At 42.3% G+C, this 16,194-nt stretch overlaps 1 protein-coding gene across 22 annotated transcripts in view; it reads left to right on the top strand.

Annotated features, from left to right (window-relative positions):
- Window positions 1-16,194, top strand: part of LOC138810943 (hepatoma-derived growth factor-related protein 2-like) — a 289,960-nt gene that overhangs the window by 127,503 nt on the left and 146,263 nt on the right. The window lies entirely within an intron of this gene.

The following is a 16,194-nucleotide window of genomic DNA, read 5'->3' as shown; positions in this document are numbered from 1 at the left end:
CAGGGACTTCTCTGGGGGGCTGCTGCATAGGTGGCTGCATTTCTCTCGCTCTAGTCCCCTCCTCCCATCCTCTTTGTATCCCAGTTTGGGGTGGGGAGATCAAAGGGGTTGGGAGCATGCAGGTGGATTCAGTGCATCTGTTGGTGCCTCCTGTTATAAATAGTGTGTAACAGATCTCGATCTCTCTCGTATACACACACCTAGATAATGTGTACAGTACTCTGATTTCTCTTGTTAGCTGCTTCACAATCTGCCGCTGCTTTGGGGAGATTGGAAAACCAAATCCTCTTTTGTTCCTTGGCTTTTGAAAGCCTATTCCCCAATGAACAATGCAAATTGGCAGGATTTTGATTAATGATTGTATGCTCCTTTCCAAAAAGGTGTTTAACACAAAAAAAGCCTTTTATGTTAAACTATTCCGTGTCGATTGTCTTCAACCTGAAAGCAAGGTGTAGGGGTCGACTTTCCCCAGCTCTCCCTCTGGAGAGGCAATGGTCATAAATGCAAATATAAGTTGAGATTAAAACCTCCTTGATTCTTGTGTCTCTGAAATCTTAATTGGTTTGAGTTTAGTCATTTAGATTTAAAAGGAAGATTGTCTGTTTCCTAATACTTTGGCTAGAAAAAGGATAATTGCTTCAAAAGAAAGAGGCTTAAGGAAAGAAAAAAGAATTAACCTGCTCCAACATTTACAAAAATAATGGAAAAATACATAAAGCTAGTAACAGTAGAGCTTTTTACAAGCTCTAAATAATATTTTGTAATTTCTTATGTAAGTTTTAATAGCATTATAAAAATGTGTAGCAAGAACAAATGGTAAATGTACATTTTTAAATGAAAAATTAGTTCAGGGCTGGGAATGTGACTTAGTGGCAGAGTACTTGCCTAGCATACATGAAGCCCTGGGTTTGCTACCTCAGTCCCACAAAAACGGAAAAAGCCAAAAATGGTGCTCTGGCTCAAGTGGTAGAGTGCCATCCTTGAACAAAAGAAGCTCAGGGACAGTGCCCAGGCCCTGAGTTCAAGCCCCAGGACTTGCAAAAAAAAGACAAGGAATGAAGGAAGGAAGAAGGGTGGGTATAATGTGAAAGCTTGAAATCTGTTTATTCAATCATTTAGTATCTACAGAATACAGAGTATATACCCAACATGGAGAGACCTAATAGAAATACTAAAGAGAAATGTTTATATCAAGCCTGAACTCCTACAAAGAATTTATAGAGAACTTTCAATTTTATCAGGGAAGACACTTATAGACTCAAAGAAACTGGAAGAAAGACATGGAAGATACAGATATAAACACAAAAAACAGCAGGAGGCTGTAAAAGAAGTAGAAACTGTGTGCATGAGGGGACAAAGAGGAGTGAGACCAGATGGAAAAATAATGCAAAACCCATTCACATGACCTTTTAGATTTACTAAAAATTGTAATAATAATTAAAAAATCAGATCAAGCTGAGTGCTAGTGGGTCACACCTGTAATCCTAGCTACTCAAGGGTGAGATCTCAGGATCATGGTTCAAAGACAGCCTCAGTAGGAAACTAACCACCAGAAAACCAGAAGTGGAGCTGTGGCTCAAAGTGGTAGAGTGCTAATCTTGAGCACAAAAGCCCAAGGACAATGAACATGCCCTGAACTCAAGTGCCACAACCGACCCCCACCCCAAAAATTTTTTTGTTAAAAACCAGATCATTCCAAAATACCTATATTATTCTTTTAGTTATAAGGTAGTTCTCTGTTATCTCCTTTAGTTAGCATACTACTTAAGAAACCTGTGTGAGGGGCTGGGAAGGTGGCGCAGTGGTAGAGCGCTTGCCTTGCATGCCTGAGGCCCTAGGTTTGATTCCTCAGCACCACATAAGCAAAAAGAAAAAATGCCGGGGGGAGGGGGGTATAATTGGGTGGGGGGAGGGGGGTAAAATTGGGTGGGGGGAGGGGGGAGGCGGGGAAGGGAAGTGAAGGGTAAACAAAGGAGGAGGCTGCAATGCTTGGTAAGAAATGTATCCATTATCCTGCCCATGTAATTGTAGCCCCTTTGTACAGTATGTTCTCAAATAAAATAAAATACAATTTAAAAAAAAAAAAAAAAAAAGAAAAAAAAAAGAAAAAATGCCGAAAGTGGCGCTGTGGCTCAAGTGGTAGAGTGCTAGCCTTGAGCTGAAGAGCTGAGGGACAGTGCCCAAGCCCAGAGTTCAGGCCCCATGACCGGACCCCCCACTAAAAAAAATCCAAATAATATTATTAAACATATACATTCCATGTTCTATGCTAAGTGGCTTCACCTCTGTTCTTTTTCAACAATACAAATATATTTATCACTCGTTCCAATAATACATGATAATTTTAAAATTGAGTGCAATTACAGAACAGTAAGTCTCTCAAAGCACCCAAAATAGGTAAAGAACTCTTAAACTAAAAAAAAAAAAAAAAGAACTCTTAAACTTCAACAATAAAAAGAAAGCAAACCAATTCTAAAAGTTGGCTAAAGGCTTTAAAACACATCAAAGAGGATAAGGCAAACAAGCATATGATAAAATGTTCCACATCATATTTCATAAAAGAATTGCAGGGGCTAGGAAAGTGGCTCAGTGGTAAAGCGCTTGCCTTGCATGCCTGAGGCCCTGGGTTCGATTCTTCAGCACCACATAAGCAAAAAGCCAGAAGTGGCGCTGTGGCTCAAGTGGTAGAGCAGTAGCCTTGAGCTAAAGAGCTGAGGGGCAGCGCACAGGCTCAGAGTACAAACCCCACGACCGGGCTCCCCCCAAAAAAATTGTGGATAAAAGAATCGCAGATTAAAAAGAGCCAGGTGCAGATGGCTCATACCTATAGTCTTAGGTACCCAGAAAGAAAACATTAAAGGATCATGGTTCAAAGCCAGCCTAGGCCTAAAAGCCTGTGAGACTCATTTCCAATTAACCAAAACTCCGGGCTAGCCCTATGCCTCAGTTCAAACCCCAAGATTGGCACGAGCGTATACACACACACATACAGCACAGCACAGCACACTTATCAGAATGGCCAAAATCCAGAACATGGACAACAGTAATTGCTAGTGAGAATCTGGAAGAACAGAAATATTAACTTCTGGGCTCTACTTAACATTCCACTTTGGAAACCAGTCTACCAGACTAAATACTCTTTTTTTTCTTGGGGGGGGGGGGACAACTAGTTTTGGAGTTTGAACTCAGGGCCTGAGCTGTCCCTGAGCTTTTATGCTTAATGCTTGCACTCTAACATCTAAGACACAGATCCACTTCCAGCTTTTGTGGTGATTTATTAGCAATAAGAGTCTCACAATGGGGCTGAGAAGGTGGCTCAGTGGTAAAGTGCTTGCCTTGCATGCATGAGGCCCTGGGTTCGATTCCTCAGCACCACATAGCAGGAAAAGCTGGAAGTGGCACTGTGGCTCAAGTGGTAGAGCACTAGCCTTGAGCTGAAGAGCTGAGGGACAGTGCCCAAGCCCAGAGTTCAGGCCCCACAACTGGCAAAAAAAAAAAAGAAAAGAAAAGAAAAAATAAGAGTCTCACAATGGACAAGTCGTTATGTTGAAAACGAACTTTTGGTCGTGGGGGAGGGTTGGGTGAGAGGGTCGGGGGAGGATAGGAAGGGATGAGAAGGGGAAACAAAGGAGGCTACAATGCTTGATAAGAAATGTACTCATTATCTTGCCCATGTAATTGTAACCCCTCTCTACAGTATTTTCACACACAAAAAAAAAGAGTCTCACAGACTTTCCTGCTTGGGCTGACTGCAAACCACAATCCTCAGATCTCAGCCTCCTGAGTAGCCAAGATTACCAGTGTGAGCACCAGTGCCCAGTCAAATGTATTGTTATACAATCCAGCAATCATGTTAGATGGACTGCTAAGTTCCAGTTAGAGCAACAAGGAGATCAAGTAGAATAAGTAGAGCTTACCTGGTTCTTATCAAGAATTGACCAACAAATATTCTGAAATGACAAAACTCATTAGATGTGATGAGAATTTTAGCATAGATATGCCCAGTATTTTAGAACCATTTAGTCAGTAGTAGAATACACAACACAAAACAAAAAAGGCAAAACTTAAAACCTAAAATTTCGACAACATTTAGACATCTTTGCTAACAAAGCATATCAGATGGTTGGGCCTCCATTACTAGGGCCTGTGAAAAGAGCAACTTGTTAGCAAGGCACCTTAGAATAGATGCAGTAGTAAACTTAGTGGAAGGTTAAGGGTCAGATGGGGTCAAACCCTTAACCCACCACGTGGCCAAGATGGCGAATTCAAGATGGCGAATTTCTGAAAGAATGCAAAGAAACCCTGAACAAATAGATCAAGCCTACATTGGCTAGCCTTTGAGAGGGAACCTAGAGGGGGGTCCCTGGGACCCAGCCTGCGTCGCACTCTTCAAGGCACAAGCCAAAAAGTTGTAGAAAAAAGGGTAGAAAGTTGGACATGAATGGCAGAGAGAGAGCAAAGACAGCCTGAAATTAAACTTCTGACCATTGACCATTGCAGTAGCAAAAACTGTGTAAAATTAGGCTCTCTGGCTTTCCAGGGAGCACAGGAGGCATTTCAAAGGGGTTTCACGGCTCAGGCGTGATTCGTAGCACCCCATTAAATGAGTAGAGTCAGTCTGGTGAGTGAAGGAGAGAGCTGACCAGGCAGAAGTGGCATCCCGACTTCCCCCAGAGCCCTTTAGAGAGAAATGGCCAAGCCCCCAAAGCCAAGCGTCCTCGGCTTCAGAAGTGACCGGCCTTTCAGCTAAAGGCTGTAGGAGCTCTCTGGCGTGGCGCCACGTCTGGACAGAGACTGAGTAACAGAGAGCCGTAGAGTAGTTTCACTCACCAGAGTAGAGAAGTGGTGTGGACGTGGATGTGAAGGCAGCAATGGTATCGATGCGTTGATTCCGCCGCAGACAGACTGGTTCGCAAAAGGCCGTCAGAACTGCGGGTATTCCTCAGAGCAAAAAGGAAAGAACAAAAAAAGAAAAAAGAGGAAAAAAAAAACACAGAAATCCCAGCTTTCATGACTTTAAGCCTTTATCCGAGTCACGGCACCATTTATGTTAGGTTTTTAAAAAGAGGTAACCGAGTAAGAACTGCACCAGCACTCACGTGGTATTCAGGTAAGGGGTAGGTTTATTCAGTAGCCCTGCTGGGACCAGGCAAGGTTGGCACTACACGTGGCTGGCAAAAGAAAGAGCTAGAAAAGAGCAGAGAGAGCAAGAAAAGAACAGAGAGAGCTAGAAACGAACAGAGAGAGAGCTAGAACAGAACAGAGAGAGCTAGAATAAAACAGAGAGAGAACTAGAATAGAACAGAGTGAGCTAGAACAGAGAGAGAGCAGAGAGAGCTAGAAAAGAAGAGCAAGAGAGAGGTAAGAACAGAGAGAGAGCTAGAATAGAATAGAACAGAGAGAGAGGAGAGAGCTAGAAATGAACCAAGAGAGAAAAAGGAGTTTGGGCCTGGGCTAGCCCTTATCTAGGGTATGGGTGGGGAAAGGTGTGGCCACATCAAATTCAGATGTGACCTCAGCGGATGCAGATGTGACGTCTTCCAGGTGTCCCAGTTGCCTAGGTAACGCAGGTACTGGGTGGAGACTTTGCTGCGAGGAGGGTGGAGTCTGCTCGCCATCCAGGAGCGGACCTTACAAGAACTTGCATAGATTTGCTGAGTTTTTTCTTTTTTTAGTAACACTTATGGCTTAAGAGAGAAAGCAGATAATAACCCAATTCTATCTCTTCCATCTTTTGAGCTGTAGAGTGAGAAAGACTCCCACATGAGGCACTGTGAAGGTGGCTCAATGGTAGAGTGCTTGCCTTGCATGCATGAGGCCCTGGGTTCGATTCTTCAGCACCACATAAGCAGAAAAAGCTGGAAGTGGGACTGAGGCTCAAGTGGTAGAGCCCTGGTCTACAGCTGAAGAGCTGGGGGACAGCGCCCAGGCCCAGAGTTCAGGCCACACAACCAACAACAACAACAAAAATAAGATTCCTACATGAACAGAGTAAATATAGTATTGATAAGAAACACAGAATAAACCAGGGGCTGGTTGCTCACACCTGTAATCCTAGCTATTCAGCAGGCTGAGATCTGAGGATCACTGTTAAAAGCTAGCCTTGGCAGGAAAGTCCATGAGACTCTTTTTTTTTTAACTTTCTTTTTATTTTTGGGTCCGGTCGTGGGCCTGAACCCTGGGCCTGGGCACTGCCCTCAGCTCTTTAGCTCAAGGCTAGCTCTCTACCACTTGAGCCACAGCGCCACTTCCGGCTTTTTACTTTTTGCTTATGTGGTGCTGAGGAATGAACCCAGAGCCTCATGCATGCAAGGCAAGCGCTCTACCACTGAGCCATCTTCCCAGCCCTCCATGAGACTCTTCTCTCCACTAGAAAACTGGAAGTGGTGTTGTGGCTCAAGCGGTAGAGTGCTCACCTTGAGCTGAAATGTGCAGGGACAGAGCTCAAGCCCAGAGATCAAACTCCATGACTGACCAAAAAACCCCACCAAACTAACAAAAACAAAAAACTCAGAATAGTAAAGTATTTCTCCTTCCTTCTAAACAAATACATCTTCTTAGCCATTCTCATTACTCATCTCTAGAACTTGTCATTCACTAATACATCATCTTCACACGGATGAAGTACTACTAGTTAGTGAAATTTGATTTTTATAAAAGTTTGTTATTATTATTATTATTATTATTATTATTATTATTATTATTATTATTATTATTATTATTATCTGTCAGTCATGGGGCTTGAACTCTGGGTTTGGGCCCTGTCCCTGCACTCTTGGGCTCAAGAAGAGCACTCTACCACTTGAGCCACAGCACCACTAATGGTTTTCTAGTGCTTTATTGGAGGTAAGAGTCTCACGGACTTTCCTGTCTGGGCTGGCTTTGAACCATAATCCTCAGATCTCAGCCTTCTGAGTAGCTAGGATTATATGCGTGAGCCACGGGCCACCAGCTAAGTTTGTTGTTATTATAAAGGTAATGTGCAGAGGGGCTGGCAAGGTGGTTCAGTGGTAGAGCTTGCTTTGCATTCATGAGGCCCTGGGTTTGATTCCTCAGCACCACATAAACAGAAAAAACTGGAAGTGGCTCAAATCATAAAGTGCTAGCCTTGAGCTGAAGAACTTAGGAACAGGAGGCAGGCCCAGAATTCAAACCCTACAACAATTTCCCCCACCCCTTGCTCAAAGCTGGTGCTCTACCATTTGAGGAATGCCTCTAATCCAGCATTTTGCTGCTTAACGGGAGATGGAGTCTTTAGGTTTTTTTCTGAATGGATTGGGTTAAAATGTTGAGCAACCTTTGTCCAATGAAGCTTGATTCAAAAAAATTTTTTTGAGTTTTAGTAAGGATTTTAGATTAACACGGGGAAAAAACAGAAAAAGAAACATTTCCTGCTCTCTATGCAGGACATGGGAATTAAAGCCTAGTTTGATTCTTGAAATGCAAATAGAAAATTTCTGAAAACTATTAAATATTTCTACATATACTGGTTAAAATCAAGGATAAATGTCTAAGTGTTTATTTCAAATTGAATTCAATATCTAATGATACATTTTCAAAGCATATTATATCATATAGTTTTTGGGTTTTTTTTGCCGGTTATGGGGCTTGAATTCTGGGCCTGGGCGCTGTCCCCCAGCTCTTCAGCTCAAGGCTAGTGCTCTACCACTTGAGCCACAGTCCCCCTTCAAGCTTTTTCTGTTTATGTGGTGCTAAGGAATCAAACCCAGGGCTTATGCATGCAAGGCAAGCACTCTACCACTGGGCCACTTTCCCAGCCCCATATAGTATTTTTTAGTTAACCTTAATTTTAGTTTATCTCATGAAAGTTAAAAGTTCTACCATATGATTAGAGAAAACAAAATATACACTGTCGCGGACCGGGTTCTGTCGGGACGACAGAGGATACCTAGGGGAGGAACCTGGAATAGGATGGGGAGATGGCAAACAGACAACTCACACACATTAGGAGTGGATGCTGAGTGCTGAGTGCTGAGTGCTGAGTGCGATTTAATGCAGAGGATAACAAACTTTTATAACAGAATTCTTCATAAGAAAAGGGGCAAAAGGTTATACAATCTTGCTGCAAGGCTTCGTTCTTGGATGGTCACCAGCTGGTCGCCTGAAAGGGCAAAAGTTTACACAATCTTGCTGCAGGGCTTCATTCTTAGGTGGTCACCTGAAAGGCACTTGTTTCCGGCTTATCTCTAAGAAATATAATGGGTTTCGACGTTTGTCACCATCTCACCATTACCTTATTTCTATAGAGGCCTTAATTATAAGGTTACGGAGGCCTAGATCTAGCAAGTCTCTTAGTAAATGAGAGTGCCAGGAAGTTCTTTCTCCTAAGTAGTTATCTCAGCAATTGCCATACATTCTTTCTGTTCTAGCCGCGCCTACAACTTTTTGTAAATTTCTTACAATTCCTTCTGCTGGAGTGACTTTGTGAAACCTCCAATACTTTTATATTTACTTATAACTTGTCTACTAGCCTCCATAAGAGGGGTTTCAGGGTAGCACTTAACTCTGGTGAGTTAGTCATATTTTTAAGACACTCATCAGATATTGGAGTCATCAACACTCTTAAGAAAGAGCTTTGAATAAGGGAACGTTGACAATGAGTAAGTACAATGAACAGCAGAAACAGTAAAAGATTGATAGGCACTCTTATGAGGAGAAGAAAGACAGAAACACATCTTTTCCCAGGGGTTTTTCCAGCCTTTTCCCAGGAGTAGGCCTCTTAGAAGCCCTATTCTCCGAGGTAGACTTCGGTGAAGTCCCAAAACTTGGAGATAGGTTTCTGTAAAGCCCCATTCTCTGAGGTAGACTTCGGTGAAGTCCCAAAACTCAGAGATAGGTCTCGAGGCCCCTATCATGGTCTGATAGATGGTTTCCCATGCTTAAGCAGACTCTACTGGGGTCGGCGTGGCATTTGCCCCCTTTTTTTTTTTTTAATTTTAATTTTCACCAGTCCTGACTCCGTGTATCAATTTTATACCAGCTGTACTTGTAAGCTCCAATTTTAAGACATACTCATACCATTTGCGACATACTTAAACTTTCTGAGGTTTGTCTTAAAGACAATCCTTACTTTTCAAATTTCCCCAATTCTCTTTCCAAGGCTTTCTTTACTTCCTTCTTTCTTTACAATTCCTTTCCCAAGGCTTTCATTACCACCCTCTTTCTTTACAATCTCTTGACCATCTTTGTGGCTGTAGTTTAAAACTGCCCAATTTTCCTTTGGCTTGCGGAACCTTTATCTTAGAACAGCCTTAAGGCACCACCGTGATGCAGAAGCTTGCTAGATTTTAAGGCTAAGAGTATTACCTCTATTGATAACACACTCAGGTTATTACCATATCAGAGTCAAACTAGGCTGTGACCATAGAGTGGATTTCCAGTTACTATGCACTGAAGTGCCTAAGACAAGCAAGCCAGTGATATCCTTGTCCCCAATATCCACTGTGGGAAGAGAGGGTTTCTGGATATCACCCAAAAGAATGTCCCACAAGATCTTAGATTTAGCAGCTTTCAACCAGGAAGCCGACTCAGGTGATGGAATCAAGCAGGAGTTCCTCCAGGTGACTGTCAGGCCGTCGTTGAACTTTACCCATTAAGGTGTACAGCAGTAGCAGCAGCAGCAACAGGGTCTCTCGTGCTGGGCTGCAAATTCCTACACAGACTGGTTAAGGATGCAAGTAATACATAGGCTTGGCAGGCCGTGACTCCGTTGGTTTCTAAGAACATTTAGACAATAGCCCAGGACAATTTACCAAAATAACTTTTTTTTACTAACCAGATTTTTTTTTTTTTATAAATAGACACAGAAGGCTTAGTCTTGTAACCATCTTTGACAGATGCAGTCTCCACACTTGCACACCTACAGCTGTTAACACTATTCTTTATGCCTTTTTCTAAAAAAAATTATTTTATCTATTTTGCCTCATTTTTTCAAAACTGACTCTGGACTCTTGATCTTAAAAGGGGGTTGATGGGCGAAGGTCCATCTTCTGTAACTTCTTCAAGCTGACTTTAGGGGCGTTGATCTTAGCTAGCCAGGAGCCTATAACCTTAGCCTATTTTACAAAGAGGCTATCAGGGTAAGATGTCATTAAGAACAATATTTAACTTTTGACAACTGCACAGACCTTTTCTCCGGCTACAGTAGTGTAGCTTGTTTAGCACTCTGGTTTGTAAAAAGCATCTTTTTAGATGGCTTAGGAATGTGATCTCTAATGATCCCAAATAATGCCTAAGACAGATATCAATAGAAACACTCTCTCAGGTTTACAAACTTTTTCCTGGGCAGATGAATTTCATGTAACTAGTGTCAGCTCAATAGTTACTGCCAATTAGAGCTTTTGGCACATAAAGGGATTAAGATTTAACCTATCTCCCACATTTTATAACATTAGCTTTTTACTATCACAGAGGACTGGCAAGTTCCTGTCCCTTACAAGGTAGTCATGAACATTAGGCATGCTTATAAACTCTTCCCATGACCTCCCGGCTCTGACCAGTTTTGAAGGGCCATGCACAAATGACTCTAGGATCTGACATTTTTGCCATCCAAGCAGTGGCTTACTGCCTCTGGATGCTCCTCCATTGTTTTTGTCCCAGGAGTGTCTTCTCCACATTGGGATAAATGCCTCATTGGCATTTCCCTTTAGCTGGTTGCTGGATTTGAACTCGGGGCCTGAGCACTATCCCTCAGCTCTACAGCTCAAGGCTAGCTCTCTGCCACTGTGAGTCTCCAGCTTGGGGCTTGAGTACTGTCCCCTGACTCTTTGGTCCAGGGCTAGTACTCTGCTGCTGGCTGAATAGAGGTGACAGTCTCACAGGAACCTTTTTGTGCCCGGGCTGGCTTTGAACCAGATTGCAGATCAAGGAGTCTTACAGAAGGCCATTTTACTCCAATTAAAAGCAACAAGGTGGTCAACATAGAAGTAGCTTTTAAGCATGCTCTTACCTGAAACTTATTAAGAGTCAAAGTTACATCTGACAACTTGTAAGAATCCTCTGTGCTTTGCTTTGGGCTTGCTGGAAACTTAAAAAACCTAGAAGAGCAAACTAGAATAGCAATTATTTTGATAATCCTAATTTTTTCTTTTTTCTTTTTTCTTTTTTTTTTTTTTTTTGCACATTGAGGCCAATGTCAAGAATGATTTTACATTTAAACTTTATATCCAAAAATCCATTCCCTATTTTTTTAAACCTCTTATTAATCACCTTTAACATTTTATACTTTAGTTTTCATTGCATTTTGAAAAGATCCCTTGAAATCTTGAGGCCAAGTGTCACTCATTGTCTCTTAGCTGCTTGTTTTAAAACAGACACACATTAAGATTTTTAAACTCAAATGACAATTTTCCTTAATGCAAGAATTACAGTCACCTTTACTATACCACAAAGCTAGATTTAACATCTTTATAACTTTTAAAAACATCCTAATTGTAGAACATAATTGAAAGTAAGCCACATTATACAAATAACTTTTTACCCTCTTTTTAAGGCCTTCCTAATTTTAATGTTAACACATCCAAGGGAAAGTTTTAGCAATACTAATCAGATCATCACATCATTCATTTTAACCATCATGTTTTCAGTGCCTATCTGCAGGGAAAAGAGACAGAACAACGATGGGCCACTTGGCCCCTCCTATGGAATAGGCAGGCACACACCCAATCTGACTCTTTAGGGTTAGATGAACTGCGTTTGTGCCAGTTTGCCTCATCATGTTTGGACTCCTCCCAGGGCCTGTCCCACTGCATGACCAGCTGAACTGCATTTCTACTTGTTCACCCTTCACCCCTAAAGATAGGTCTTCTGTTGGTTTCTAAGTTTTTCCCAGTCTCTTCTCTTGGTTCTCAAATGAAATACAGTTTTAGATAGACAGAACAGGTAACATCTTTGACAGTGTTAAACTAACCTTTACATTTAAATTTCTAATATTTATCCCCAAATTTTAGCCAAGGGAATTAGACCCCAAACAGCCAATGCATTTTTGTTAAGCCAGATAACTTGATTACAGTATAAACAGACTTATGCATTTTAAAATATTAGTTTTTAAAATACCAGATTTTCTAATTTGCAAGTTAAAGAACCTTTTAAAAAGCCATTTAAAACAATGTGAAGATTTTTAAAAAATTTTTGGTAATGTCCAAACCTCATAACCTTTTGAATTTTTAAATTTAAACTCACCCAATTGTTACAGCATGCTGACAATTTTTTATCTTTGAACACGTTCACAGACACACACAAAACACACAGATCTTAAAGCGCGCAAAAATCAAAATCAGTTGTACGTACACCTTTTAAAGTTTTTAAACAAAAATTTAAGACAGTATTTCTTTTAAACTAGGTACCTTTGTTGGGCTTCATTTTCCCAGAGCTTGCTTGTTAGCAAGGCAATTCACTAATTAATCTTTTGAATCTCTGTGCTGTTCTCATTCGGCAAGCTGAATCCAGAGTCTGCTGAGTGAGCCTGCCACACTCACCCAAAACTTTCCTACCTCAGAAAACATAAAACGAACACACACACTAAACAAGACAAACAAGTGGCCACAAAGACAAAATCAGGTCTCAGTGAATGGGGTGACATCTCACCACTTACCAGGGGACTCGAACCCCCTCTACTTATTCTAGAGAATTTTTCTTTTTAGATTCTTCTGAGATTTTCAATTATACTCAAATTATACCCCCTCTCTTTTACCTCTTTGAAATGACTGAGCAGGAGGTTGAGAGGAGTAAGCTTGCTTTGTCCTTGCCCCATCTCTGCGACAAGGAGTGTCCAAATTAATAAAACCGAGATAAGAAAGAAAAAGAAGTTAAAATTACACACACACACACACACACACACACACACACACACACACACACTGCTGCATACGGGGGTTGGTAATGTACGCGCACTTGGTCACGCTTTCTCTGGGGAGGTGGGCGATCTGCTCCGGGCACTCCTGGAATTCTAAAAGGGTGGAAGGGGCAATTAAGTGGGAAATGTGCACTCTACCTCTGGTCTAGGGGATCAGTAAGCCCCTCATCCACCAGCCCCCGGGCTGCATGCCTAAGATTCAAATTAGAGTTAACAGAAGACATATACGCACACTCAAGACAGACAGCAAGCGCGTCAGACTGCTGGTCAGACAGTCTGTCCAGAAGGGCTTCCAACCAGAGAGAATCGGCCAATCGGGGGGACTCGAACCCCCTCTACCCGATCTCGAGGACAGCCCCACCCAGGGGTCCAGGGGACGTCTCCCACTGGCCCCACTGGCAGTCTTATAGCGCGTCCGCCAAGACTCTCCGCCAGCCCCAAGACCACACCTGCAGGCTTTCACCATTCCTGAAATATGAAAATTGTATCAAATGATCTAACTGTTTCTTATTCTCTTGGGGAGGGGCTGGTTGCCCCTCTGTCCGTTTTTTGTTTCCTCTTGAAGAGGAGTTCCCTCTTTATGGAGCTTAGATTTACATTCACTTTTCAGTGGTTCCCTTTTTCCGTTTTTTGTTTCCTCTCGAAGGAGGAGTTCCGTCTTTATGGAACTTAGATTTACATTCACTTTTCCAATGGTTCCCTTTTTCCGTTTTTTGTTTCCTCTCGAAGGAGGAGTTCCGTCTTTATGGAACTTAGAGTTACATTCACTTTTTCAATGGTTTCCTTTTTCCTGCGGGAACCAAGGATTAGTTTGTTCTCCCACTGCTGCTGTGGAGTATATGTTTTAAAATAGAGACAAACTGTCCTTATTCTTAGAAGATGAACTCCCCATGATTTACTCGTTATCTTTCTCAGTCACAAGTGAGGGGCCTGCAGCACCCCAACGAGCTTCTGACTACTATTCCAGGTGAAAAGAAATGAGAGAGAGAGAGAGAGAGATGCTTACCTCCCAAGGTTCCTTGACTGAAGAAACTGCTTCGTGCCCCGCTTCGAGCCCCGCGTTGGGCGCCACCTGCCGCGGACCGGGTTCTGTCGGGACGACGGAGGATACCTAGGGGAGGAACCTGGAATAGGATGGGGAGATGGCAAACAGACAACTCACACACATTAGGAGTGGATGCTGAGTGCTGAGTGCTGAGTGCTGAGTGCGATTTAATGCAGAGGATAACAAACTTTTATAACAGAAGTCTTCATAAGAAAAGGGGCAAAAGTTTACACAATCTTGCTGCAGGGCTTCATTCTTAGGTGGTCACCAGCTGGTCACCTGAAAGGCACTTGTTTCCGGCTTATCTCTAAGAAATATAATGGGTTTCGACGTTTGTCACCATCTCACCATTACCTTATTTCTATAGAGGCCTTAATTATAAGGTTACGGAGGCCTAGATCTAGCAAGTCTCTTAGTAAATGAGAGTGCCAGGAAGTTCTTTCTCCTAAGTAGTTATCTCAGCAATTGCCATACATTCTTTCTGTTCTAGCCGCGCCTACAACTTTTTGTAAATTTCTTACAATTCCTTCTGCTGGAGTGACTTTGTGAAACCTCCAATACTTTTATATTTACTTATAACTTGTCTACTAGCCTCCATAAGAGGGGTTTCAGGGTAGCACTTAACTCTGGTGAGTTAGTCATATTTTTAAGACACTCATCAGATATTGGAGTCATCAACACTCTTAAGAAAGAGCTTTGAATAAGGGAACGTTGACAATGAGTAAGTACAATGAACAGCAGAAACAGTAAAAGATTGATAGGCACTCTTATGAGGAGAAGAAAGACAGAAACACATCTTTTCCCAGGGGTTTTTCCAGCCTTTTCCCAGGAGTAGGCCTCTTAGAAGCCCTATTCTCCGAGGTAGACTTCGGTGAAATCCCAAAACTTGGAGATAGGTTTCTGTAAAGCCCCATTCTCTGAGGTAGACTTCGGTGAAGTCCCAAAACTCAGAGATAGGTCTCGAGGCCCCTATCATGGTCTGATAGATGGTTTCCCATGCTTAAGCAGACTCTACTGGGGTCGGCGTGGCAATACACTAACCACCTTGCTGTGTAGTATTTAACAGATATATTTTTCTTTTTAATTAACTACAAGTGTTTTGAAGCTGGACCTCTATGGATTACAGCTGTAATCCTAGCTAGGTAGGAGACTGAGATCAAGAGGATTGAAATTCAAAGCCAGCTTCATTAGAAAAGTCCATGAGACTTCATGTCTAAAATAACCAGCTAAAAACATGTGCTGGACATATGGTTCAAGTAATAGAGCTCAGCCAAGCCAACCAAGCAAGTACAAGGTCCTCAATTCAAACACACAATACAGCTGGGAAGGTGGCTCAGTATAAAGTGCTTGCCTTGCATGCTTGAGGCCCTGGGTTTGATTCCTCAGCACCCATAAGCAAAAAAAAAAAGCCAGAAGTGGCGCTGTGGCTCAAGTGGTAGAGCACTAGCCTTGAGCTGAAGAGCTGAGGGACAGCGCCCAGGCTCAGAGTTCAGGCCCACGATAGGACCAAAAAAAACAAAAAACAAAAAACAACCCCCCCACACACACAATACAAAGAAATATATATAAAGATGGAAAAAAAGTGAGTGAGAACATACAAGAAAGAACATTAGCTGGGCACCAGTGGCTCACACCTGTAATGCTAGCTACTCAGGAGGCTGAGATCTGAGCATCACGGTTCAAAGCCATCCTGGGCAGGAAACTCCATGAGACTCTTATCTACAATAAACCACTAGAAAACTGGAAGTGGTGCTGTGGCTCAAGTGGTAGAGTGCTCACCTTGAGTTGAAGAGAGCAGAGACAGCATCCAAGTCCAGAGTTCAAGCCCCACAACTGACCAAAAAAAAAAAAAATAGGTGCCATTGGGACAGTAGCATGTAGTCTAGGCAGCACTCATTGGAGATATCACAGGTCACCCATCAATCTCTGTCCTTGCATAGCTTCTTTTCTAATTGGCTGAGCATTCAGACTCATTAAGACTTCTCTTATCCCATGAATCTGAAGACAATATTCTTCAGCCCATTGGCAGACCAGCTTAGAAAGCATATCTAGTCACTGTCTCACAAGCTTGCTTTTCATTTATTTTAAATAAGTTTTTATTGTGAAAATACTGTACAGAGGGGTTACAATCACATGAGCAAGGTAATGAGTACATTTTTTTTTGTCGGTCCAGGGGCTTGAATTCGGGGCTTGGGCGCTGTCCTTGTACTCTTCAGCTCAAGGCAAGCTCTCTACGGCTTGAGCCACAGCGCCACTTCTGATTTTCTAGTGGTTT

This window comes from Dipodomys merriami, unplaced genomic scaffold, assembly GCF_024711535.1.
Source record: "Dipodomys merriami isolate MVZ:Mamm:240054 unplaced genomic scaffold, mDipMer1.0.p SCAF_512, whole genome shotgun sequence".
Classification (NCBI taxonomy): domain Eukaryota; kingdom Metazoa; phylum Chordata; class Mammalia; order Rodentia; family Heteromyidae; genus Dipodomys; species Dipodomys merriami.
This window is presented reverse-complemented; position numbering and strand designations above follow the sequence as displayed.